The following is a 25,534-nucleotide window of genomic DNA, read 5'->3' as shown; positions in this document are numbered from 1 at the left end:
AATATATAGCTGATTGCAACGAGGATTTGGGTTTTCACGGCAGAGGGCATGCCAGATCATATCCACTAGACCAGGAAAAGAGGTGACACATGAAAAGGCATTAGTTTTTTTGTGATCATCACACTATTTTTAGTCACGGTACAAAATATTTGATTTTATTATTGGGCCAGGCCACAACATTATTGTTAGACCTTAAGGGACCACTGAAATACAGTATTGCATCGCCAACTTCTAGTGACATTACAGAGCAAACGTGATTCTGAACTGAATGAAGAGAAAAACATTGTGGGACGTAATTTGTTCCGGAGGCATTGTGGGAAGTACTTGAGTCGTCCTGAAAGATGTGAATGGCTGCACATGTTCAAAAATGTTTTTCACTTACAATGCTTAGTTTGAGCTGACAAAAACGTAAACAAAATGTTATACTTTTTATTTTTTCATTTCTCTATCATATCTTGTACCGTGACTGAAAATAAAGTGATAATGAAAAAAACTAAGGCTTTTTCATGTGTGTCTAGGATAGGATCCTGCCACGATCAAGGTTCGATTCCTGGTGCATCCATTGCTATGCGATTGTGAACAACCATCCACTAGCGGCCTATTGGTAAGGATAAAGTGCTCTCTCCAATGATATTTGGCAAGAGCTCTGTTGCCACTTTTATTATGCAATTGTGGTCAGCGGTAAAAAAAAATTGACTGATCAATAATTACACAAATACGGTAAAGCACTTCTAATTTTGTCTGCATATAATGTGAGCAATCTCAAATTTCTGGCCAATTTGGGTTTTTTGGGTCCTTTATAGACCGGAAAATTCGGTAACTGCTGTAAACAAACTTTTGTTGTTAAAACGGGAGCTTGTTAAAGCAAGCCCAGCTTTTTTCTTGCAATGTTGCCTTTTCTCATTTACTGTACTCCGACTTTCCCCCCGTGCACTGTTATAGAGTGGATTCCAATCTTCATTTAAAACTTACCCTGATTTAATCTGTTTCTAGTAATGCTTTGGGAAAAAGCAAATAAAACTGAGGCGGGAAAAAAAACTCTCATCGGTGTCCTTTTAAAGCGTAAACATTTCCAGCCGTATTTTCGAACTTCTGAGCACCTCCCCGGAGACTGGCTTTAATCTTTAGCTAATCTCCAATTAAAGTGCCCATTAAAGGTGTTCGACCAATACAAGCACCACCTCTGCTCAGTCCTCCTCTTCCTCATCCTCTTTTAACTTGCAACTCCAATGTCACGCGCACACAACCCAGTGTCCTGCATGGATTGACCTAGATTGAGCCGCCGAGTCATTTCTGGAGACACAAAGAAGGATTAGCAAAGATTAAAAATGACAACGTTTAAGGGGTAGCCAGCCGAGGCCAATTATAATTACTACCCAAACATTTTCAGAAATATCATAAAAGACGAGCTAATCCAGTAAGCGGCAGGTTTTGTGTTGAGATTTCCCAATTGCTTGGTTATTTTCACCCTGGCCAAGGAAGGAAAAGCAATATTGCTGCACATAATTTTGAAATAGGAGCTAAGGGGGAAATTAAAGACCTGCAGAAGAAGGAAAGTTATTGTGCAGTAAGCAAACACAAAAGTACAATTTTATGTAAGACATTTTGAAATCATTGGTAATCTTAAATAATAGGTAGGAATAACACCTACGTGATAATGGATCATTTGATAAATAATTGATTATCAAATTGATTACTAATACATCTTGTTATGATGTATTTTAAAATACTGTTAAGAATTGGACAGTTTCCAGTTTGGAAGAAATTATCCTTGTCAATCAGGAATATTTAATGATTTATTGTTTCCTCCATAATAGAAGACGGACTATTGAATACAAGAAATTGCTGACATTGAAATAAAAAAACCTCAGGTTGATACATTTGTTTTTTTCTATGATAATTGTGTGTGTGTTTTCTTTTTTCTTTTTCTTTTTTAAATCGGTGACCAATCTGAAGTGACAATACATACATCCAACAGCGCTTTTTTTCAGCCAATCAGAACGTGAGGCAGATGACAGCCCGCGGCTGCCGATTTAGGTCGGTCATCTATCAATGCACATGTGATCCACACGTGTTTACGGTGTTTTTTATCGAAATGGTTCGATGATGTGTCTGGGGCACTTGTAATGTAAATAGCTTAAGACTTAGGTTCCCTGTCAAGATTTGTGCTTGAGCCCTTGTATTCCTTATGATTGACTGGCTGTTGCCTTTTCGTATAAAGTCTTAGAAATGCCCCGACTCATTACTATTATTAAATGTGAAATCAACCATCAAGATGAATACCTATACAGCCAGTACTTGTTTTAACGCCTACATTAACATGTTGGGAAAATCAGTTGGTAACAATTTCATCTCATTCCTTATAACACAGCCCCCATTTACCCACAGCTTGACCTGGAGATCCTCCCTCCCCTTGTTAATTTGGTATATTGTCATTAAATAGAAATCTGGACACGCCTTTAAAATGTCCGAAAGGGGTTCGTTCTGGTGATGAACTTAGAAAGTTATCCGCAAAGACAGCCTAAACAAAACTGTGCCTCTTTTATACTGTAGTATTAGATGCTATAAAACCTCAGGAAGGTCTTTTAGAGGAGAAAACAATTAAGTGTACTAACCCTGCTTTACATTTGCATTAGGAGTCTGTCAGAGCTGACAAATCTGAATCTGTTTGTGATACATAGGTACTGTAGCTATGGTTTACGTGGCATAGCGCTCGCTGTTGGATGTTTGAATTGACCTAAGTGACATCAACATTTTCGCAATCCTTAAAACGAGGACAAACGGGCTCAGAGACAGCTTCTTACCCAGGGCCATCAACTGAGCACAAAACTTTTTTTTGGGGTGCTAAATGTTATTGCACAAAACTGTGAAAATGTTTACCCTTGCGACGATTACGGTGAGTGTTGCTGCTGCTAAATGCTGTTGCACTTCTTTTCATTGCACTATTGTTACAATCAATGTTCCCTCTAAGCTGCACTCGTGCGTGATTACGCACTGCCCAGACTTCTGCGTACAAGAACATCTATCCAGCGCATAAAAACTAGAACTCAAAATTGCCGGTAAAGCAACGCGGGTTCTCTCTGCAGCGTGTTTTAAATGTGGTATTTTGAAGTCAATGTTAGCACGAAATTGAGTAAACAAAAGTAAGCGCACATGTGATATCAAGTTCTCACATGAGGGAGAGAGGTAAGGGGACTTGAGAGGCGGCGGGGGCAATGGAAGAAATTCACTGGAATCCTGGTCTTGTTATTATTATAATTATAATTATTGGATTATTCCTTTATTATTTTTCAAAAAGACGTTGAGATATAAAGAAACAAGTGCGGCTTACTTCAAATATTGCCTGAACAATCAGACTACGTTACCTTACTTACCGCCGTGATTTTGTCAATGTTGCCCCACAAGTACTGTATCTGTCTCTTTATAGAGAATTGGCTCTTTCATCTCGGCTCACCCAAAAGAGCTCTTTCAGCTCCCAAACGACTATTCGATTTTTGTTGTTGCTTTAATCCATAAATTACCAATTACGATTAAACATTATTCAAAAAATTACTTAGAAAGAAGACAAAAATGAAGTAAGAAAACAAAATAAGGAATAAAATACTTTAAAAAGGAAATACATAGAAAAAATAATACAAAATGGGAAGTGAAAAACAAAATAAGGGAAAAAAATAAAAGAAAAGAGGGGAAAAAGAATCTACAAGATCAAGAAAAAGTAGAAAAAAGAGAAAAAGATACTGTTTTGGTTGATTAAAATAATTTGCATATACGTGCATATGTGTATATGTATATATATATATATATATATATATATATATATATATATATATGTATATTGCAAGTCAATCTTTTGGGGACACTGTACTTCCTCTAAAAAGGTTTTATCGAATATTGTCCTGTTCTTTATTTTGCAACCAACGAAATTATTCCACATAACTATAGCATTACGTTGCTAAAGATTATTTTTTCTTTTTCTTTTCGATGCTTATGTAAAAAAGTTGTGGGCCATGCGACCTTTCCAATTGCACATTAGTCAATTTATTACAATATGGAAATATAACTTAGCAAAGTATAACTTGATTAGATCTCTGGTTTTGGATATGTTTGTTAATGAATAAAGTTGGCTCACACAGGGTCGATGTAGCTCACTGTGAGAATGCTGTGAGAAACGTGATCTTACTCGCGTGCTTGCAAAATTCTTGAAAATGGTGAAAGAAAAAAACGGTCAAATACAGTCCAAATGCCAACGCTTACCCCAAAAAAGACGAAAAAAATAGTTTATTCGAGAGTGTCCAAGAAAGTCAAAGTACTTGCATGCGCAACAAAAGGAGCTTGACAGAGCCTGCAATGATGATTTTGTCAAGAGGATGGGGTTAGCAGTCGACTGTTTTGAAGTTATGGACACCACCTTTAATCAAACAAAATCATTTTGAAGCTTACTAAATTTGAGTTGTGGCACGGCGAATGGGTGGTGAGCGCTAAGACCCACAGTGCACAGGTTCAGGTCCAGCTACCACAGCCTCCCTGTGTGGAGTTAGCATATTCTCCCTGTGCCTGCTTGGGTTTCCTCTGGGCATTCCAGGTTTTCTCACACATTCCAAAAGCATGCAGGTTAATTGTTTGCTCCAAATTGTCCCTAGGTGTGAATGAGCGAGTGAGTTGTCTGTCTCTGTGTGCCCTGCGATTGGCTGGCAACCAGTTCAAGGGTCCCCCTGCCCACTACCCGGAGATAGCTGGGATAGGCTCTAGCAGATAATGGATGGATGGACGGATGAATTTGAGTTTTTTCACCCTCAAAGCGGATGCATATTGACTGCTCTTTTATGGGCGGTGCACTGCACTCCTTCGGTATGCTGTTAAAAGTGATGATCTTTTTTGGAGGGTGGGAGATATTCTATTCTGTTCTTCTTATAAAAATCACGTGAAAATTCTGCAGCTAAATTGTAATTGAGGCAAATCAAATTAAATAGAATCTTTAATTGTATTGCACACCCCTAATATATTCGTATATGATTTTCTGTTTTGCTTATGTTCTTTGTATCGGGCTTTTCGTCTCAAATTGTTTTGTCTTACACATTTCCGCTTATAATTCGCCTCAGCTGATCTTTACGAGCAAGTTTTTTTTATTAGTTTGCCACGACTTTCTAGTTTTAATGTGGGCCGCACGACTCTCGCGCGACCTCGGCCCCTTTTGGAAGCGCGCCAACGTTTTCATGTGGCTGTTCTGGGGTTGTTAACGCTCACTTATTAAACGCTCGGGGGCGACTTTGAAGGCCCGGTGAGCGACGATGTGAAAGAGGCGCGTAAGCGCAATAGGCTTTGCCTGGCTCCTAACTTCGTTTCGGTTCCTTTTGAAGCGGCCTAGCGGGGATATTTTTCACGGGCGCGGTGCGAAGCTACTCTCACCGCAATTCCTGCCCGTTGGATTTTCCGAGGCCCGGGAGCTGTTTAAGAGCGGCTCAGGTGTGTCGAGTCTGTAAACGCACAATCCTCTTTTCATGAGACGGCCGAAACCAAAACAATCCTGTCGGCTCCTTTTTGTAATCATTGGAAAGAATGTTGCCAACGGACATATTATTATGTGGAATATAAGTGAAAGCACGGCTCATGGATCTCTTAGGGTTGTAGGGGCACCGTTTATTGTGGTGTGTCTTGGGCAAGTACAGCTTGGCTGTCCCCATCCCCCCTCAAGGCCATTCTTTTGAGTAGGAGTTCACTCTTCCAAATTAAACAGATAGTACTGGTTTTCATGGTTACCAGTTGCCGGAGTAACCTCCTGATCTGATTACAGGGTTGGGTAGGGTTACTTTAACTTGATTACTTTCAATTACTTTTGGATTACTCCAATACCAAATAAGCTAATAAAAGACAAAATAAACTAAATATGAATACAATTATGACTCACAACACGTGGTAAGCTTTCTCTCCTGGCTTTGATCTCTTTGATCTCCGGCAAAAATAAATCCAAACAGCTTGCCAACATCATTTTTGCCGTTCCATGTGTTCCATTACTCCCCAAGCCTGCACAAAATTTAGTAATTTTATTCATATTTAGTTTCTTTTGTCTTTTTTTAGCATATTTGGAATTGGAGTAATCCAAAAGTAATTGAAAGTAATCAAGTTAAAGTAACCCTACCCGACCCTGTCTGATTCAGATACAGCACCTTCACCATCTGGTTGCTGTTTTTCAGTGTAGTGTCATCCCTCTATCCGGAGATAAGCGTGACAGATAGCATTGTATGACAATACTTATACTCGACCCTAATTTACTGGGCAAAAACGTTTAGTTCTGAAATTTTGAGTATCACATTGTACAATACTCACTGCATTATATGTGACTTTTATATTTTTGATGAAAAATTAACTTTGTGGTGATTAAATTAAATCCTTTTTTGTGACATATTAAAAGCACAGGTGGTCTCCCTTAACCACCCCGGTCGTTGGGACACCATTTCCTGTGGTGTGTCCTGGGCAAGTACAGCCTGACGGCGCCATTGCCTTTCAAGGCTGTTTTTAGGTAAGGGTTTGCTCCCCTCAAGGAACAGATAGTACTTGTTTCCATGGTTAGCAGTAGCGGGAGAGGCCTCCTGATCTGATTCAGATACAGCACGTTCACCATCTGGGTCGCCGTTGTTTTTCGGTGTACAGTGTCATCCCGCTCTACAGAGATGAGCCGCTCCTCAGTGATGATGGGCAGCAGAGTTTGTGTGATAACAAATCACTGGGGAAAACGATTTAGTTCCGAAATTTTAAGTAAAACATTGTGCAATACGCAGTGCATAATTTGTGGCTATTACATTTTGTTGAAAATTAGCTTTGGGGTGAGGACATTACGTCCTTTCTTTTGTGACATTTTTAAGGCACAGGCGGTCTCCCTTAACTACTAAGGTCGTAGGGGCTCCATTTCCTGTGGTGTATCTTGGGCAAGTATGAAGTGACTTGCGCAGAGAAAAAAAATGAAATATTTTGAAATTTAAATTCTATATTTGTTATTTCTAAAAACAGGCAATTTAATACTTAATCATCACAGTTGAAATCGAATTGGGGAAAAAAATCCTTGTTATCTCTGTGGATTTTTCAAGCTTGATTTCAAGATTTTCTAAATTCTCCCCAAATTTGGTAATTCATAATATATATATATATATATATATATATATATATAATAATAATAAATAATAATATATATATATATATATACATTTTTAATTATACTTTATGGGACTTGTGTAAAAAACAGTATTCCAAATCAACTGGAATACGAAAACCTACAGTATTTACTCGCGTATAACATGCACCCCTAATTTTCTATTCAAAATTTTGTCCCACTTTTTCTGAGTTCAAACTAAGCATTGCAAGTTTCAAATGTTGTGTAATACATGCAACCATGATTGTAATCATTTAGCAATCACTTAAACTGTGAACACAATATCACCATAAAATTTGAAATGTATTTGTTTTAAAGTTCTTTCAGCATCAGATACACCAAAGAGTTTCTCGTGTTTTTTTAAGTTAATTTATTTTCAGGATGTCTTTCTGTTATCTTCCCCAACATTTGTCTCTAGTACTGTGAATAAAAACTGTGATAATCCGATAAAATCTAATTCTATTTTGTATGTCATCCATATCACTAGTGGTGTAGTGTTTAGGATTTGACACTCTCACTGCCGCGACACGGGTTAGATACTATTTTAATGCGATTGTGTTCAGCAATATTTTTCGACCGATCACTCTTTGCACAAATATGTTAATATACTTACCGTTAAACTGCTGTATAACACGCACCTAAACTTTGGGTTCTCTTTTAGATAAAAGAAAAAAAGGCGTTATACACGAATGATTTCGGCATAAATGAAAGTTATAAGCAATAATGACTAGCTTAAATTTCCCTCAAAAGATTTTCCATATTGAGTCTGGATTGCCGACATATATACATACTATAGTCAAGTCTTCTCGTCTTCAAACGATAGACAATTGGTGTTTTGGCTTGCTTTTTCTTTTCAATATTTTTCACCAACGTCTTTGAAGTGACAAAGTCAAAACAATTGGTTAAAGTTGCGCCTTGTAATTAAAGGCAGAAAGCATCATGAAGCCTCGCCTTTGTACCCTCTTTCATTTTTGCTTTGAACTTTTCAGAGAGACGAGATACGTGTCAGCTTTGACCTTTTTACTGTTCAAACATTGTTCCATGCCCTTCAGACATCCTCCACTTCAAAATGCTGCATTTCTTTTTTTGTTTGTTGTTCCAAAGCTGCCTAAATTGTTGTTCAAATTTGAAAATTCAAGCCCCGAGCACAGTTTTTCAAAGAGACACACCCGAAGGTCTCGAGATGCCACACTTGAAAGGATTCAAGACACGGGATGGTTTGAAATGTCCTTTAACGCAACCCACGGTTCACAAATCCCTTAACTGCAAGGGTTGTTGGGGCACTTTCTGTGATGTGTCTTGGGCAAGTCCAGCCTGGCGGTGCCCATCCCTTTCCAGGCTGTTTATTTTTTGGGATTTGCTTCCCCATTTGAAACCGAGATTACTGGCTTCCATTTTTACAAGTAGCAGGAGAAGCCTCTTGATCTGGCTTACCTTCATCATCTGGTTGCCGTTGTTCTATAAATATATGTATGTATCTATGTGCGTATGTGTTTATAAACTTGCATTTATAAATAAAATGTTTTGTCTTAAGTATAAAGAAATTAATAATGAAAGACTACTTTATTTATATATTTTCTTATATTTTAACATGAGGCTCACAAGCCATATAAGGCTCTCTCCGTGAGTTCATATGGTTCAGAGATAAAATAAGACTCACCTGTGGCATTCCAATTTTGAATGAGCGCATAGTTGCGTCCATAGTGCGCAAATAGCGGACGTAGCATTAATATTCTAAATTGTTCCGTCCAATATAAAAAGAGCATACCTCCCACTACAGCTTACAGTCAAGGTGTCACACCAACAGAACTAATTATGGCCAAGGAATCCTTCATAGGGAAGCTCATTAAACAATTTAGGTTCACTGTTGAGACACTTTTTGATGAAAACCCACAGAAAAACTGTAAACATCCAGAAACACCAGTCAAGCACACAGAGCAATTTGATTAAGTAAATGGTAGGGGTGGGCAGTATCCTCGTTTGAATTATTTTGTGACATTTTGTGGGGGCGGCAGTGGCTCAGGAGGTAGAGCGCTTGTCTTGAGATGAAGAGATCGCAGTTCAAATCCCGGCTCCTCCGTATTACATGTCGAAGTGTCCTTGGGTAAGACATTGAACCCCTAATGCCCCCAATAAGCAGGTTTACGCCTTACATGGCTGCACGGCCGCTATTGGGAAATGTGAAATACATTGTAAAGCGCTTCATTAACTTGAAAAGCGCTATATAAATGCAAATCATTTCATTTATTTTTTTTGTACTAAAAAACTCAAGCTCGCACCTTGTTTTGAAACAATTATTAATACAAAAAAAAAGTGAAGGTCAGAATGCGCCTCAACGATCTTTGGTAATTGTGGGAGGGAGACAGGTTTAGTGATATAATTTTTGATATAGGACATAGGCTCTGGCATTATTATTATTATTTTATAAATTTTATCAATTCATGTGAGATCCCACAGTGAAATAAAATACATTGAAGATTTTAATTTTGTCTCGGGAGCAGGTTTGGCGGTTTTGCTGAATTTTGTCTCAAAATATATGTTAAGGCCCTCGATCAAAATATTTTGCCATTATGGCTCTTTGGGTCAAATAGCTTCCAGAACCCCTGATCAACAACAAAATTCCTTTGTGGCTATTTCAAGGTCTAACCCACCTTGACAGGAAATCATGTTGCAATTTCAACCCCTGACCACCCCCAGCTAGACTTTTTATCGACCCCTGAGAATGTTTTGTTGTATTTCTGGATGGATGTTGTCACAAGTCTGCTGACGACCGACCTCAACTGTCAGATAAAAGGTCATGTGTGCAAACAACTCAAGGCGGTGGCGAGTCCAAACAAAAACGCTGGAATGAAAACACATCTGCCGCGGATGCTCTTGCATTGACGTAAGGCGTCTGCATCGACCGTTTCCATAACGACCGCAGCCTGCACTGATGGCTAGCAGGTTTTGTGATGGCGTGACGGGTAGAATATGATAGGCAGCTTGCTATTTCAGTGATTTTATTATTTAAGAATTTTTCCAGCAAAGTTATTTTATATCGATTAACTCATTCCATGCCTTAATGTATAAAAACGTTTTCAGAAGCATTGTCCCTGAGTGCCAAAACGTAAAAATGTTTTCTAAATTTTATTTTAAAAACCTATTATACAGGGTTTGTGGCTGCTAATCAGTAAGTATCAAGCCTCTAGGAATGATTTCAGTATGAAAAATCACAATTAGATGGGAGGAGTGACTTTGATCAGATCTTTCTCCACATATTAAGGAAATCTTCACTTCCTAGTACTGCTTCCTGTATCCAGCTATGGAGTGTGTACAGTCATGAGATCGAACATCCTGTGCGGAGTTTGCATGTTCTCCCATGTTGTGTGGGCTTCCTCCCACATTCCAAAAACATGCATGTCAGGTTAATTGGCCGGTCAAAATTGTCCCCAGGTGTGAATGAGCGAGTGAGTTGTCCGTCCTTGTGTGCCCTGCGACTGGTTGGCAACCAGTTCGGGGTGTCTCTTGCCCACAGCCACAAGATAGCTGGGATGGGCTCCAGCAACCCCGCGACCCTACTGAGGATAAGCGGTGCAGGTAATGGATGGATAAAGGCAATTGTTTTCAAATCAAAATCCTGACATACATCTGTTGGGAACAAACATACTTGAATGTTTACAAGTTTACAAACCTTCTTTTACCCGCGGCCGCCAGCTGCTGGCTTGTGTTATCATTGCAGGCTTTGTTAGCTTGTCCGTGATACGCGTGCACGTACGTGCATTTCTTAGACCCACTCAATTTTCGTCTTTCTTAGGGTTTGTGTTGGTGTTTGGACTCTACTCGAAAGAGGTCTTTTCTTACATTTTCATGATACAGTAACAAACAGAAAAACGTGGGGACAAGCATAAAGTCCCCTTCCACCCCTTTTTCTGCCACCGTGCTACACCAAAAAATAGAAAATAAAAGCAAGGACAAGGATGACATCACTCTCCAGCACCCTCCATTCCTCCTACTTAATGTTTTCTGCCTCGAACAGCTTTTCTAAAAGTAAGAAAACTTCTAAGAAAATTACTTTTTTTTCAAAGCAAACTTTTCAAACTTTTAAAGGGACAGTATGTAATATTTAATGCCTCTAAGTGGTACAAAAACTTTCATTCAGTAAAAAAACATTAATTTGAATACTAGGCAAAAATACATGAAGGATTATACCAATGTTAATTTGAAAAAAATAAATTCAAGTTCAAGAATTTGCATGTGTTTTACACACTGAAATCCCTACCGTGAAGTTGCCACTACGTTTGTCTGGCATCTTGCTCCTACACTGTGCTCTGTGGCACTAGTTTTCGTACACATTAGACACTTGGGCTTTAAAGGAATAAAAATTGTATATTTTCAATAAAAAATACCTTCAAATCTTTGCCTTTATCTTAAGGTTTTGTTTTTTTATAGAATGTTCTTCAAGAATAAAGCCATTTTAAGGAGAAGGCTTGTTGAATATTTGCACGCTGACGTAAGTTAGCTTACTACATGACCACTTGAGGCCCAACCGCCTGCAGCAATGATGGGTGGGGGTAATAATGGTGGCGGGGTACTAACGGCCGGCCATGAAGCCTTTCAGTTTGTAATTAGCAGAGAAGCGCAGGATGTCTGACAGCTGGATGAGATTTTCGCGCACCCCATTGGTCGGTAGCTTCCCACCATTTCAGTTAGCTTTCGGTTCCCGGGATTGGCTCTTCACCAAACCTCCCCTCGACCACCTGATGGGAGCTTAAGTTGCATTTTGGCCCCTATTGGAGAGTGGGGACCCCCTTGATGTGTTTCTATTATGCCCAAACAAAGAAGTTGAGCGTCATTTAAAAGTGTTTTTAAAAAAAACACAGGTTTGGGGTGACACATAGAAACGTGTAATAAAAAATAAGTTGAAAAGAAGTAAATCTAAACTAATATAAGGATAGGCAATAATACAATGTAGTGCTTGTAGATTGTAGAAGTTTTAAGCTTGTAACATACCTTTGGGGGTTTACATCACCCTCCCCGAGCAGCAGGGAACCCCCTTAGACTTTTCAGCCATTACTCACACTAAAGGAAATCCGGACCGGCACATGTGGTCCCCATCAGGTTGTCGGAGAGCGTGAAGCCAGATGAAACGGCGCTGATGAACGTCCGTATGGGTCCGGACCACACACGCGAGTTTACAGATCCAAACAGCCGCAGATGCACACTAGGTTAGCCGCAAGCGCTTAAACGCCAGCTTACCGACTTGCTGTAAAAACTTTTGGAAGCGGCCGAAATTTGATGAGAAGTCGGTGGAACTTAATCACACGTTAGCAAACCCCCCACAGATACGCCGCATTCTGCCTGGATGCGGAGCAGATGTTTTCTTCTTGAAAGAAGAATACGTTAATTTACAACTGAATAATAGACAGTGGTATCTCTATGTAACGGGTGTAATAATAACTTTTATTTTATTGAAATTCCTGCTAAAATATGTGTATAGTTTTTGGTAAATGTCCTGCAATGCTGAGTCCAACAGTGCCATCTGCTGGTATGGGGTGGGGTTTGGTTTTGGCTTCTAACATGTGACCAGGAGGCGGGGTTTTGTCAGTTTAACCAGAGTACTACAAAGGTAAGACATATCTTTTGGTGCTCCACAAAATAAGTTAATTTTAAACATTATAACCCCAGCTGACAAATCTCTCACCATGCATAGTAATGTGATTGATATTGTCAAGCTGTTTTGATTTATTTTCGTTTTGTTTCTGTTTTACTAAATATTAATTCCCCTTGTAGAGATCAAAGAGATCAAACCCAGCAGAAAAAGCTAATGTTGTGACTCATCCATTTGCAGGTAAATTGTACCCATTTTTATACTCATTATTGTTTTTATTCCTATTTTTTCATATACATTAAAAAAGGATGATGTTAGTTAAAATTCAGAGTAAAGAAAAACATGTTGAATTCATTGTAAACGTTAAAAATCCACTATACGATCTCTTGTTAAAAGTATCTTGTTAAAATGCAAAGATTTATAAATGTATTGTGATATTCTAAAATGTATTTTCTGTAAAGTGAAAAGACAGCTCTTTGATATGCTTTGTTGTCAGTTTAACCAGAGTACTACAAAGAGATCAAAGAGATCAAACCCAGCAGAAAAAGCTAATGTTGTGACTCATCCATTTGCAGAACTGTAATAATAAAAACCTCATCATCCAGTCCAGCGTGAATGTGGATCTTTGGTGGGACACGTACAACGCGGTTACATTGGTGCCGTGACCCGTGACTTCTATCAAACTCGCCGAACCGAGGACTGTCCTACCTGCCACATGAGCTCACAGTATTTGAAATTTTAGTTACATGAGCGATATTGTTTAGCTCATTACAGTGCAGTGTCACAGTGATACGAAGGCTGCTGATTTATTTTGTGATTTTGACTTATTTACATTTTTTTCTGTTAATCTTTGAAACATGTTTAATCAGAGCAATGTGTTAGCTCCACAATTTGACACACCTATTCACTTTGGCAGGGGCAGGGGCATGTTTACCCCCATCCCCTCTGATAATAGTTCTACCCCAGGTGGTGCGACACATAGAGTAGAGGCAAGTTCCAGTGTGAGCACCCATAATGCAGCAGACCAACATGCTAGCCTACCTTCACCTCAGGTCAGACCCACATCTACGCCAAATTCCGCGAGTGAAATTTCTGAGGGTTTAGCTGATCACATGACAAATATTATTCAGGAGATAGGACATAAATTGGCTGATAGCATATTCTCAAATATACAGTCACATAATATAGTAGCTCCTAACGCTGCTGCCGCACAAGATGAAGCAAACAGATTGAGTCAGGTGGTAACGCAGAGAAAGGTTAAGGAACCGCCGTCATTTATTGGGGATGGCTCAGACTCAATAACAATACATGAGTGGGAAGATCTAATGAGGACATTTATAAAAAGGAGTGATGTGAAACTTGAAGAGCAAGCAGAGGAAATCCTTATACATTTGAGAGGAAAAGCTAAAGATGTAGTTAGGTTTAGCATTAGAAACAGTAATATAGACGTCTATACCCGCCCTGACATGATTTATAGTCTTCTCAGGAAATACTTTAGCTGTACCAAGTACTCTGCTGTCCCTTTAGCTGACTTTTATTCAACTTTGCCCAAAGACCAGGAAGACCCCTATGACTACTGGCTGAGACTAAACAGAGCAGCTGACCTTGCCTCTGAGTGCTTGAGAGAGCAGGGCAAAACATTTGACAACCCTGAAATAGAGGTTACTCGCATATTTATTAGGAACTGCCCATGCAAGGAACTGGCACTCACTTACAGATCAAAAACCATCGAAAAGTGGTCAGCATGTGAGGTACTAGAGGTGCTGAATGAATACCACGCTGAGAAGAGCTACAAAGCAGATTCCCTACAACAACCTGCGAATAGAGCGGAAATTGCCGTACACAAAGCTGAGGTGAACCATGGTCCAACCCTCGTGCACGAGCCACCTCAGACTTCGAGCCCACAGTATGTCTCTCTAACGGACGTTATTAGTATGTTGGAGAAAGTTCTGATACGTGTTACCTCGAACCAGTTTCAAGAGAGAGGGGGAGCTCCAACCAGGCGACCTGGAGCCAGAATAAATGGTTTCACTGCCAAGCCATGTATCATTTGCAAAGAAGTCGAACACAGTGCTCTCTCTCATTGCCGAGACAAAAACCTTTGCTTTCACTGCCATGCCCCAGGGCATTCTCGACGTGATTGTCCAGTGACGAAAGTTGTCCCGCTGCCTCAGGGAAACTAACTGATCTGCGCTTAGGGGAGAACAGTGCAGATCAACTGAGTATACCTCCCACCACTAATGTGAAGCCTGACATGCAAGACAATAAATCAATTTATGAGTTGTATAGCAACAAGATACCTCCATCGAAGAAGCTGATCTTTCAGGGGTTTCAGAGAATAGCGGAGACTGACGAACTGTTTTACACACCTGTACTTGTGCAAGAAGGCCCCACTTTCAGAGCGCTGTTGGACAGCGGGTCGATGGCTTGTACAGTAAGTGAGGACACAGCTAAGTACCTCCTGCAGCAATTCCCTGATATGATGAGTTACACGGCCGATGATTATGTCATTGTAGGCTGCGGTGGACACCAAGTTTCTCCCAGAGATATGTACGACATTCACGTCACAGTTTACGGGTGCCAAATGATAATACCAGTAATGGTGGTGCCAGGCCAGACAGAACAGATGATCCTTGGCAGCAATGCCATCAAATATATTTTGACTCAATTGAAAAGTACTGATGGCTATTGGAGATTAGTTTCCACTCCTGACAACGGTCTGTCCGATAACCACAGTCAATTCCTGTCAATGCTTTCCAACACAGAGAGATGGAGAGGTGATTGCATTCCAGACAAGGTAGGGACAGTAAAGATCAAGAGTTGCGTGACGCTGAATCCACGGACCGAGTACGTTATTTGGGGCAAGTTACCTGAGTTGGCCGGGGCATCAGCGGGCAGCACAGTGGTCGTTGAGCCAACCCAATCTAAGGCTGCGCCCAGACAAGTCCTTGTCGGACGAGTTGTTACTCCACTCTGGGGAGATGGATGGGTGCCTGTTAAAGTCTTTAATCCCACGGACAGAGTTGTGGTGCTGAGAAGAAACAGGAAAATTGCAGATGTGTCTCCTTGTATCGCAGCGGAAGACCTGCCCAATGCAGAGGAGGTCAAGTGCAACGTGCAGAGTGTACAGAGCAAAGAGGTCCGACCCAGGTCAGAAGAGGACATGATGCGAGCATTGGAAGCTCTGGGACTGCAAGACATTGACCTGAAGTCATGTGAGGTTTCGCTGCAGTGTAAAGACAAGCTCCTTCATATCATCGAACAATTCGAGTCAATCTTTTCTCGCCATAAGATGGACTGTGGAGAGGCCAAAGAGTTTGTACATCGTATCCACCTTGTTGATGATAAGCCGTTCCGTCTACCCTACAGACGTATACCACCAAGTCAGTATGAAAAACTGAGGACGACTCTGAACGAGATGGAAGAGAAAGGAATTATTCAGAAGTCGACTAGCGACTATGCATCTGCGCTTGTTCTCATATGGAAGCGGAATGGAGAACTAAGGGTATGTACTGATTTCAGAAGGCTTAATGCAAGAACCATAAAGGATGCCTACCCACTACCGCATCAAGCTGATGCTTTGGCCGCACTTGGGGGAAATGCCTTTTTCTCCACAATGGATCTGACGTCAGGCTACTACAATGTCCCCTTGCACCCTGACGACAAAAAGTACACGGCATTCTCCTCACCATTCGGCCTTCACGAGTACAACCGGCTCCCTCAGGGACTTTGCAACAGCCCAGCAACATTTATGAGGATGATGATGTCAATATTTGGTGATCAGAATTTCATGAGCCTATTATGTTACCTCGACGATCTGATGGTGTTTGCCCCCACAGAGGAAGTTGCACTCCAACGCCTGCAGATGGTGTTTACTCGCCTTAAGGAACACAACCTCAAGCTCGCACCCAAAAAGTGTTTTTTCCTCAGACGGACTGTGAAATTTCTTGGGCATGTCATCAGTGAGGATGGAATTCGGACTGACCCCGAGAAAGTGAGAGCGATAAATGACGTACAAGTCACTGATCTAATGGAGTCGGATGGCAAGACGCCATGCCCTAGTAAAATCAGATCTTTTCTAGGCATGGTGATGTATTTCCAAAGCTTCATTGAAGCATGTTCTGCGAAGGCAAAACCTCTGTTCAGGCTCACATCTGAATCTGGTGACAAGCATAAGCGCAAGAGAGCCCGCAAGAAAGGTCAAGTGAAGCTGACGCCTGCAGATTGGTCCGATGCATGCCAGAACGCCTTTGAAACACTGAAGCACGACCTCGTGACAGGTGTCACTCTGGCCCACCCAGATTTTGATGCGCCGTTTATTCTGGCTGTCGACGCATCCTTTGATGGGATTGGAGCAGTCCTGTCACAGCTGCCACCTGGTGGAAAAGTAGCCAGACCAGTCGCCTTTGCAAGTAAGACGCTCTCTCGCTCCCAGCTCAACTACCCTGCACACAGGCTCGAATTTCTTGCCTTGAAATGGGCGGTATGTGATAAATTCAGCCATTGGTTGAAAGGAAGACACTTTACCACGTGGACCGACAATAACCCACTTACATACATTTTGACCAAACCAAGACTTGATGCGTGTGAACAGCGGTGGGTAGCGAAGCTAGCTGCATACAATTTTGACCTGAAGTACATTCCCGGACCAAAGAACATCGTAGCCGACGCTCTGAGCCGTGAGCCATTTGTACGGTCATGTGTGGGTCATCGCCTTGTTACCGAGCCCTATACTTCGCTCTTGGACCAAGTCAACAGGGTGAACAACAGTACTGTGCAAGAGGTGTTCAGAGTATCCAACAATTGTCACGCTGTTGTAGACGAGAGTGCTGGGACATCAGACGAGTCAGTAAAAAGGGCAATTCCGTCAGGCTCCAATGGTTCTGTGACATCAGAAGAGGTTGCTGCTGTCTTCAGTGCTCAGTCCACTGGTGGCGTGGGTCAAGTGATGGGAACAGACGCCAACTTCAATCTTCTGCAGAAGGGAGATCAGTCAACGGCACTCCCACAGAGTCAGCTTGTTGGTTTACAAGAACAGGACAACACAATAAGCAGGACCATGTACTTTGTGCATAGACACAAGAGACCTACCAGGCGTGAGAGAGCTGTCGAGTCGCCTAGTGTGATGAAACTACTGAAGCATTGGAGCAGACTCACCATACAGAATGGCATGCTCTACAAAATAAGGAAAGATCCTCACATGGCCAAGAAAATCTTCCAGTTTGTGGTGCCTGATTCATTGAAACAGAAAGTCCTTCAAGGTTTACATGACTCAGCAGGTCACCAAGGCCAGAACCGTACTTTGTCTCTGGTGCGGCAACGATTCTTCTGGAATGGCATGGAACGTGATGTTGTGAATTATGTCAAATCCTGTCAGCGCTGTGTAGTAGGGAAAACACCGGAACCACACAACCGTGCACCACTCAAGAACATAGTCACCTCTGAGCCTATGGAGTTGGTCTGTATAGACTTTTGGACTGCTGAGCAAGAGAACAAGTCTGTAGATGTCCTGGTCGTAACTGATCATTTCTCCAAGATGGCGCACGCCTTCCCTTGCAGAAATCAAACCGCCAAACAAGTTGCTCGCCGTCTGTGGCAGGATTTCTTCCTTGTCTATGGTTTCCCACGGCGTATCCACTCTGATCAGGGAGCTAATTTTGAGAGCAAACTGATCAAAGAGCTTCTAGAGATGGCAGGGGTGCAGAAATCCCATACCACTCCGTACCACCCCATGGGAAATGGCATCTCAGAACGATTCAACCGAACATTGGGAGATATGATCAGAACCCTTCCCCCTCAGCCCAAAGCAAAGTGGCCACAAATGCTGCAGCAGCTCACATTCTGCTATAACTGCACAGAGCATGAGACAACAGGGTTTGCACCGTTTTACCTAGTGTTTGGTAGGATCCCTCGTCTCCCTGTCGATGTCATGTTTCAACATGCTAATACCAATGATGCTGTTGTCAGCTACTCTGACTTTGTACGCCATCTGAAGAAAGATCTACATGAAGCTGCTCAGATTGTACAGAGGAATACTCTCAGAGAACAGACTCGTCATGCCAAGCTGTACAACCGTAGGGCCAAAGGATCACCTCTCGTCGTGGGAGACCGGGTGTTGATCGCCAACAGAGGTGTCCCGGGGAAACGCAAAGTTGCAGACAAGTGGGAGTCAACCCCGTATGAAGTCATATCAGTCAAGCCTGATCTCAATGTCTACAGAGTCAAGGATTGTCTGACGGGCAAAGAGAAGGTAGTTCACAGGAATTTGCTGCTCTCTGTTAGCTTCTTGCCCTGTGAGGATGATCTGGCCAGCGAATCTGAACACTCAGAGTCTGACGCTGCTATGCATGGAAGTGATGTATGCCCTGATTTACCTGACGCGGTTGAAGACAGTGATGTCCGTACAGTAAACTGGGTGATACAGGCAGGTGAAGAGCAAGTTCATCCAGAGGTAGAGGATAACTCACTAGACAGCAGATCTGATGCCCAGTCCGACTCTCGCAGTGTTGATACATCCAGCCGAGGAAGTCAGCACATCCCCGAACAAGATGTTGACCATACTTCAAGTGACAATACGGAAAGCCCATCACAGTGCTCTGAAAACATGATCCCTTTGGGTATGGGTCTCCCAGACGAGACCCCATTGAACACTGACCATCTGGACGCAGACTCCCCTGATACTGACTGTTTAGACTTGACTGCCCCAGACCTTCAAGCTCAGGTTATTTGTGCTCAACCTAACCGTTATGGTCTTAGGGTCCGCCAGTCCATCAGGCCTCCTAGTCGTCTTATTTGTCAGATGAATGACCATGTGGTAGGTGACAATCATCTGTCCGCAATATCTGCAAGTTCCTAGTTTAAGTTCAGTAGAGATGCACTTTCAGTTTGAGTAACAAAGCTTGAGTAAGAAACAAGAATTGTGCCTATGTGAGCACTTACAACTACAGGAACAATGTTTGATATTTCAGAGATGTAACAGGCATCTTTGAGTCTGTGCTTAGTTAGGAGTTTGCTCGCCTCCTTTCTTTTCACACTCCTTTTTGGGAGAGTTTTAGAACTGACATGCACTTCAGTTTGTTCCTTGTAATACTGTACCAGTTTTCGTGTCCTCTTTTTCATCAGTATTTGCCTTTTTGGCATGTGATTTTTTTTCTTTTTAGTGTAGCACTCCCATATTTAGCAGAATTTCAGGGGGGTGTATGTAACGGGTGTAATAATAACTTTTATTTTATTGAAATTCCTGCTAAAATATGTGTATAGTTTTTGGTAAATGTCCTGCAATGCTGAGTCCAACAGTGCCATCTGCTGGTATGGGGTGGGGTTTGGTTTTGGCTTCTAACATGTGACCAGGAGGCGGGGTTTTGTCAGTTTAACCAGAGTACTACAAAGGTAAGACATATCTTTTGGTGCTCCACAAAATAAGTTAATTTTAAACATTATAACCCCAGCTGACAAATCTCTCACCATGCATAGTAATGTGATTGATATTGTCAAGCTGTTTTGATTTATTTTCGTTTTGTTTCTGTTTTACTAAATATTAATTCCCCTTGTAGAGATCAAAGAGATCAAACCCAGCAGAAAAAGCTAATGTTGTGACTCATCCATTTGCAGGTAAATTGTACCCATTTTTATACTCATTATTGTTTTTATTCCTATTTTTTCATATACATTAAAAAAGGATGATGTTAGTTAAAATTCAGAGTAAAGAAAAACATGTTGAATTCATTGTAAACGTTAAAAATCCACTATACGATCTCTTGTTAAAAGTATCTTGTTAAAATGCAAAGATTTATAAATGTATTGTGATATTCTAAAATGTATTTTCTGTAAAGTGAAAAGACAGCTCTTTGATATGCTTTGTTGTCAGTTTAACCAGAGTACTACAAAGAGATCAAAGAGATCAAACCCAGCAGAAAAAGCTAATGTTGTGACTCATCCATTTGCAGAACTGTAATAATAAAAACCTCATCATCCAGTCCAGCGTGAATGTGGATCTTTGGTGGGACACGTACAACGCGGTTACATCTATTTACGAATTGAATTGGTTCCAGTTTTGACATTGTACAATGACACCGTTGTAAATCAAAACACGTTTTCCCATTGAAATGAATTGAAACGGGATGAATCCTTTCCAAGATCATCAAATGCAACCATCCCCCATCAAATCAACTGTTGTTCATAAATATACCATATAGTATAAATATAACTAATAGAAATAAGGCTATGCAGTTGCAAAAATGCAGTTACTGTACAGTAACAGAAAAGTTCACAAACAACAACAACAACAAACAAATGAAAATGATCACAATTAAAAAGTTAGTTAAATGTCATTCACTTGGCACCCTTTTCCACACACTGTGCCAGTTCGGTTGCTGGAGGCATAAAATAGTGATCTAGCGATTGATGTTTCCTTCTAGATAACAGAATGTTTTTTAAAATTTTTCAGACAGTTTTCATCGAACATCTCCATTGGCCATCCACTTTTGGCTCTCTTAATTTTTGCTGTCGATGACGTGATAGTATCCCCAGCGAGCTCTTTTTCTTGGATCCAAATCACAAGAAGCTTTTCTATGCCTATTTATTGTCGTTCTCCTGCTTTATACAACAGTGATACCCGTCACCACTGTCTGTTTTTGTGTGAGGACGGTGAAGATTGTGAACATGCTTCGCCTGTATTCCCTCGACAAATCTGAAATTTTACCCTCCACGGTCAGGACCAGAACGGAAACAGGACCCAATTGCGTTACGTTTTCAACAAGTTTTATTGAAGGAAGAAAAAGGGTTGCGCCCACGATCCGGCGATTTCTGGTCGCGGGAAGCTGGTCGCTCTGAACGCGGAAGTGGATCTTCTGTGGTGAGCATTGGCGGTGTCGTCAACGGAAAAATGGGTCAGTAGAGCAGGAGGGGACAGGAGAGCAAAAACGTGGTCAGGGTTGGAAGTGAGTCGAAAGCCAGGAAAGGAGAGTAGACGTGGTCGGGGACAAAAAGAGGTTGAAAGCCGCGACGGGAGAGTAGACGTGGTCAGGATCAAAAACGGGTCGAAGCCGGGGGACAGACAGGAGCAAAAACAGGTGGGAGTCAGGATCGGAAAAGGCTTGCCTAGTGTTAACTAAGGTTCACAGACAGACTGAGAAAAGGGGACAGATGGGAGTGGGTTTAAATAGAGACAGGGAGCCAATCAGAGTCCAAGGCAGTTGGTTCCAAAGGAGCGGGCACAGTTGATTCACATCAGTAATCATGACATCCACTTTAATATTTTGCGATAATATTCTGCTGTGGAGCCCTGGCCATTTTTTTCTCTCTGTCTTTCACAGGGCTCTTGGCTGAAAATTAATACTGCACTGTAAACAATGTGCAATTGCAAAACAGGTACCACTGTAGTTTTTATGGTGTGCAGTGAAAGGTAGTGCAATAACAATAGCAACAAGATTATAAGTCGCAAGACGTATATCTTACAGTTTTGCACGCTTGTTTAGGGTGGTGATGGCCCTGGGGAAGAAATGGTCATCTAGCCTGTTTGTCCTTATTTTAAGGTCAACGGGTCAAAGAGACAGTGGCCAGAGTGAGAAGATCCCTTGTATTATATTCCTTATACAGTATTCCTAATACAGTAATCCCCCGTTTTTAGGTCAGAAGTCGCAGAAAAGTCATTATATTCAAAAAATATTCACGTTTTGTCTTTTTTTTTTCCCAGACAAATATTTGCGGCGGGTTTTATTTTTTCCGTTGAACAGCTTGCTTGTTTTAGAGATTACATCTTCCTCGGTGTGGTTTGGCAGCATTCCTGTCGGCGGGCAGCAGTTGGATGAAAAAGTCTGTCTTTAAAAACGTTACTCGGACAGGAGGTGGGACCGCCACTTATCCTTTCCTTTAAAATGACATTTTTGACTGTTTTTCACTAATATTCAACACAGAAGCTCACCCAACGGCTTCAAAATGATCTGAACTGAGTCTAGATGGATTACGTTTAAAAAAATCTAGCGTCCCAAAAATAGAGAAGGTATGTCTCCTATGAATAGACCCACAAAAATATTTCTTGTCAAGAAGGTTCTAGGTGATCATATTGGACACATTATGTTCAAAAGACAACTTTTCTGGTATTATTATTGAAATTTTTGAAGTAATAGTTTTATGAAAGAATACAAGATGTATACCACAGCATTTCCGTGACAGGGGTGACTAACGTGGTGCCCGCAGGCACCAGCTAGCCCGTCAAGAGCTGGTGAGGAGCCTGATCCTGAAAATAGCTCACTAGTGATGGGTCATTGTGGTTCAATTAGTTTTGATTTCTAACTGGATTTTTTAGTGATCAAATGAGCCTATTTTAACCATTTCTAATATTATAAATTGGTAATAATACAATGATACCGTGGTAATGACACAGTAATAACGTGATATCTCTTTATTTAAGAAATATATATCAGACTGCTAGCATTTTGCGCGTAACAATATTTAAAAGAAAAAGTAGTAATGACTCCTTATGACATACAATCATATTTGTTTGAAATATTTGTGATTTTCTGTGTGTAACTAATCCCCCTTAAAATGAATTGCCATAATGTGACAGGAAGTGTTCCATTTTGGTCTGGAATAGCCAGTTTACAATATACTCTAATGTGTTCTGGACAGTTGCTGAAATTAACATGTAATTTAGTGAATTTGTTTATCGTGAATGGACTCACAAAACTTTTTTCAATAAACCGTTCTTAAAGGGATACAATATGTCTACCATTTTGTCTATGTGGCTATTTATGTTCATTCTGGACATTTCAAAGGATCCTTTCCTGTACATCAAACTCTTTGCTCTGGGGCCAGATGGTAGAAAAAACACTAGCGGGGGGCCTCCATACTAGTAAATTAATAACATAAAAAGTGTGCCTTGAAGTAGGGCCAGGGGTCTGTGCATTTGTAAAAAAAAAAAAAAAGATTGAATTAATTGTCACTACAGTTTATTTACTTTGTGAAACTCATGCAGGCTGGAAAGTGACAAAGATGGCATATAAACACTAATTTATCTATTGCTGTGAGTGTTCCTGCTTTTTACTTTTTTATTTTTGTGGAGATTTCTTTTACCTAAATATGGGAACTTATAGAAAGAAGCTAATGCTTCTTTAAATGTCTGCAACGACACACAAGTGCAATGTTTTAGATAGTATTTTTCATATTGCCGTAAAAAGTGCGTCTATGGCTTACTTTAAGTAAACTAACATAGGGATGAGTTTCTTCGATGTTCTCTGGTTGATCAATGGTTGTCAGCAATTACAGCAACAGTGGGTACTTTGTGACTGGCACCTGGCTTTGGTGACATCCAGTGATCATGTCATGGTTGCCATGGCGCCCAATTGGCCGCGCTCGTGTGTGTCACGGTTGCCATCGTGCCCAATTGGCCCCGCCCGTGTGGCACCAGCTGTGGCTCGTTGAGAGATTGGAATTCTGTCTATATTAAGCTCTGCGCTCTTTTGCTTCCTTTGATAGCCTGTCAAACGAACTTCTGCCCCACAAGACGTGGGTTCTGACTCGGTCCTGTTTTCCTGTTTATATATCCAGTCCGGTATTGTTCCCATTTTTTTTTTCCTGTTTCATTTCGGGTTCCAGTTTTGTTTCCGTCTGTTTTTGTCCTGTTGTTATTTTCTCCAGTTTTTGTTCCCGTCTAGTTTCTACTGTTTATTTTCGATATCCTGATTTGTTATCTATCTTGTCGGTCCCGTCCTGTCCTGTATCGACCCCATCTGTCCGGTATCAACTCGGGCAATTGAAATCGATCTTGTCGATCTCTGGCTTCCTGTCTTTCAACGCCAGACTTGCTGCCTAACGTGCATGACTCCCCATTTCCCGTAAAATAAAGAGAACGTCACGCGATTCGGTCCTGATCCTGTTCTGGTTTCTGACAGAACATATGACACCAGCTCATTGTTTATCTCATTTATCTCTTGTGCTTCTCTCAGCATTGTCTCGCGGTCTACATAAAATACTATAAATAAAATACTGCTATAAGTTGACCCCAAAAAAATAATATAATTGAGCTCCTAAAGCCAAATTCTTAAAAAAGAATACGATCAACTGCAATTCTCAGGAAGCAAGCGCCCAAAAAACACATTTATGTTTGGCAATTCGCTTTGAAATGACCAATTGGGAGTGGCCATTTTCAACCAGACAGAAAGGATGTACTTTTTTATTTATTATTTCTTCCTTTCTGGTCACATGTGGCCCAAAGGTCTTGCAGAAGTGTCGGAAAGCGCTCCCTTTGTGGGAATAAGTCGAGCTTCCTGCCGGACAGGAAATTCAACTTCCTGTCTTGATTAATGTGGCGGCTCTGGTAGGGGGGGATCTGTGAAATGCGGGGGTCCCACACACAAAGCGCCCCCACTTTTTACTTTAAATGTCAGCTTTTGTTAGCGGCCACACACACACACACGCTACCAAAAGATCATTTTAGTGCCTCGTTGCAACATCTCCGCTCTGAGATTGTTTATTTCTTTAGCGCCCCTCCAAACCCTCAATGGACCGCCGCCCACGAAGCCCCCCAACCATTGACCTTTTACGGGATAACCAGGGTCAGGATTCAGTCAAACTGGCCTTTTGTAAACTTGGAATGTAAAACGTGCCATGAGTAGACAATTTGACCAAAGAAAATGTGTTACCGATTTTTTTTAATGATGGGAAGTGTGAGAAAGGAGGGATGTGATAGGAAGAGGAGGAGGAGGAACCAGGGGTGCTTTTTAAGATTTCATGTTTTCCTCCAGCCCCCACAGTTTGCAGATAATGGTTGCCAAGGTGACTGGGGAGAGAAAGGGAAAGTATGT

General features: G+C 41.2%; 1 long non-coding RNA gene across 3 annotated transcripts in view; it reads left to right on the top strand.

Moving 5' to 3' along the window:
* LOC148350321 (uncharacterized) overlaps positions 1-25,534 on the top strand; it is a 46,633-nt gene that overhangs the window by 9,732 nt on the left and 11,367 nt on the right. For 2 of the 3 annotated variants that reach the window (XR_015853026.1, XR_015853025.1), the window contains exon 3: positions 519-604. The exons of the other annotated variant lie outside the window; for it this stretch is intronic. This is a non-coding gene — a long non-coding RNA (uncharacterized LOC148350321). The remainder of the gene's footprint in view (positions 1-518; positions 605-25,534) is intronic. 3 annotated transcript variants of the gene reach the window in all.

The sequence above is a fragment of the Urocampus carinirostris genome, chromosome 16, assembly GCF_059441175.1.
Source record: "Urocampus carinirostris isolate Australia breed hairy pipefish chromosome 16, RoL_Ucar_1.0, whole genome shotgun sequence".
Classification (NCBI taxonomy): Eukaryota; Metazoa; Chordata; class Actinopteri; order Syngnathiformes; family Syngnathidae; genus Urocampus; species Urocampus carinirostris.
The sequence above is the reverse complement of the archived record's forward strand: the minus strand, read 5'-3'. Positions and strand labels throughout refer to the sequence as shown.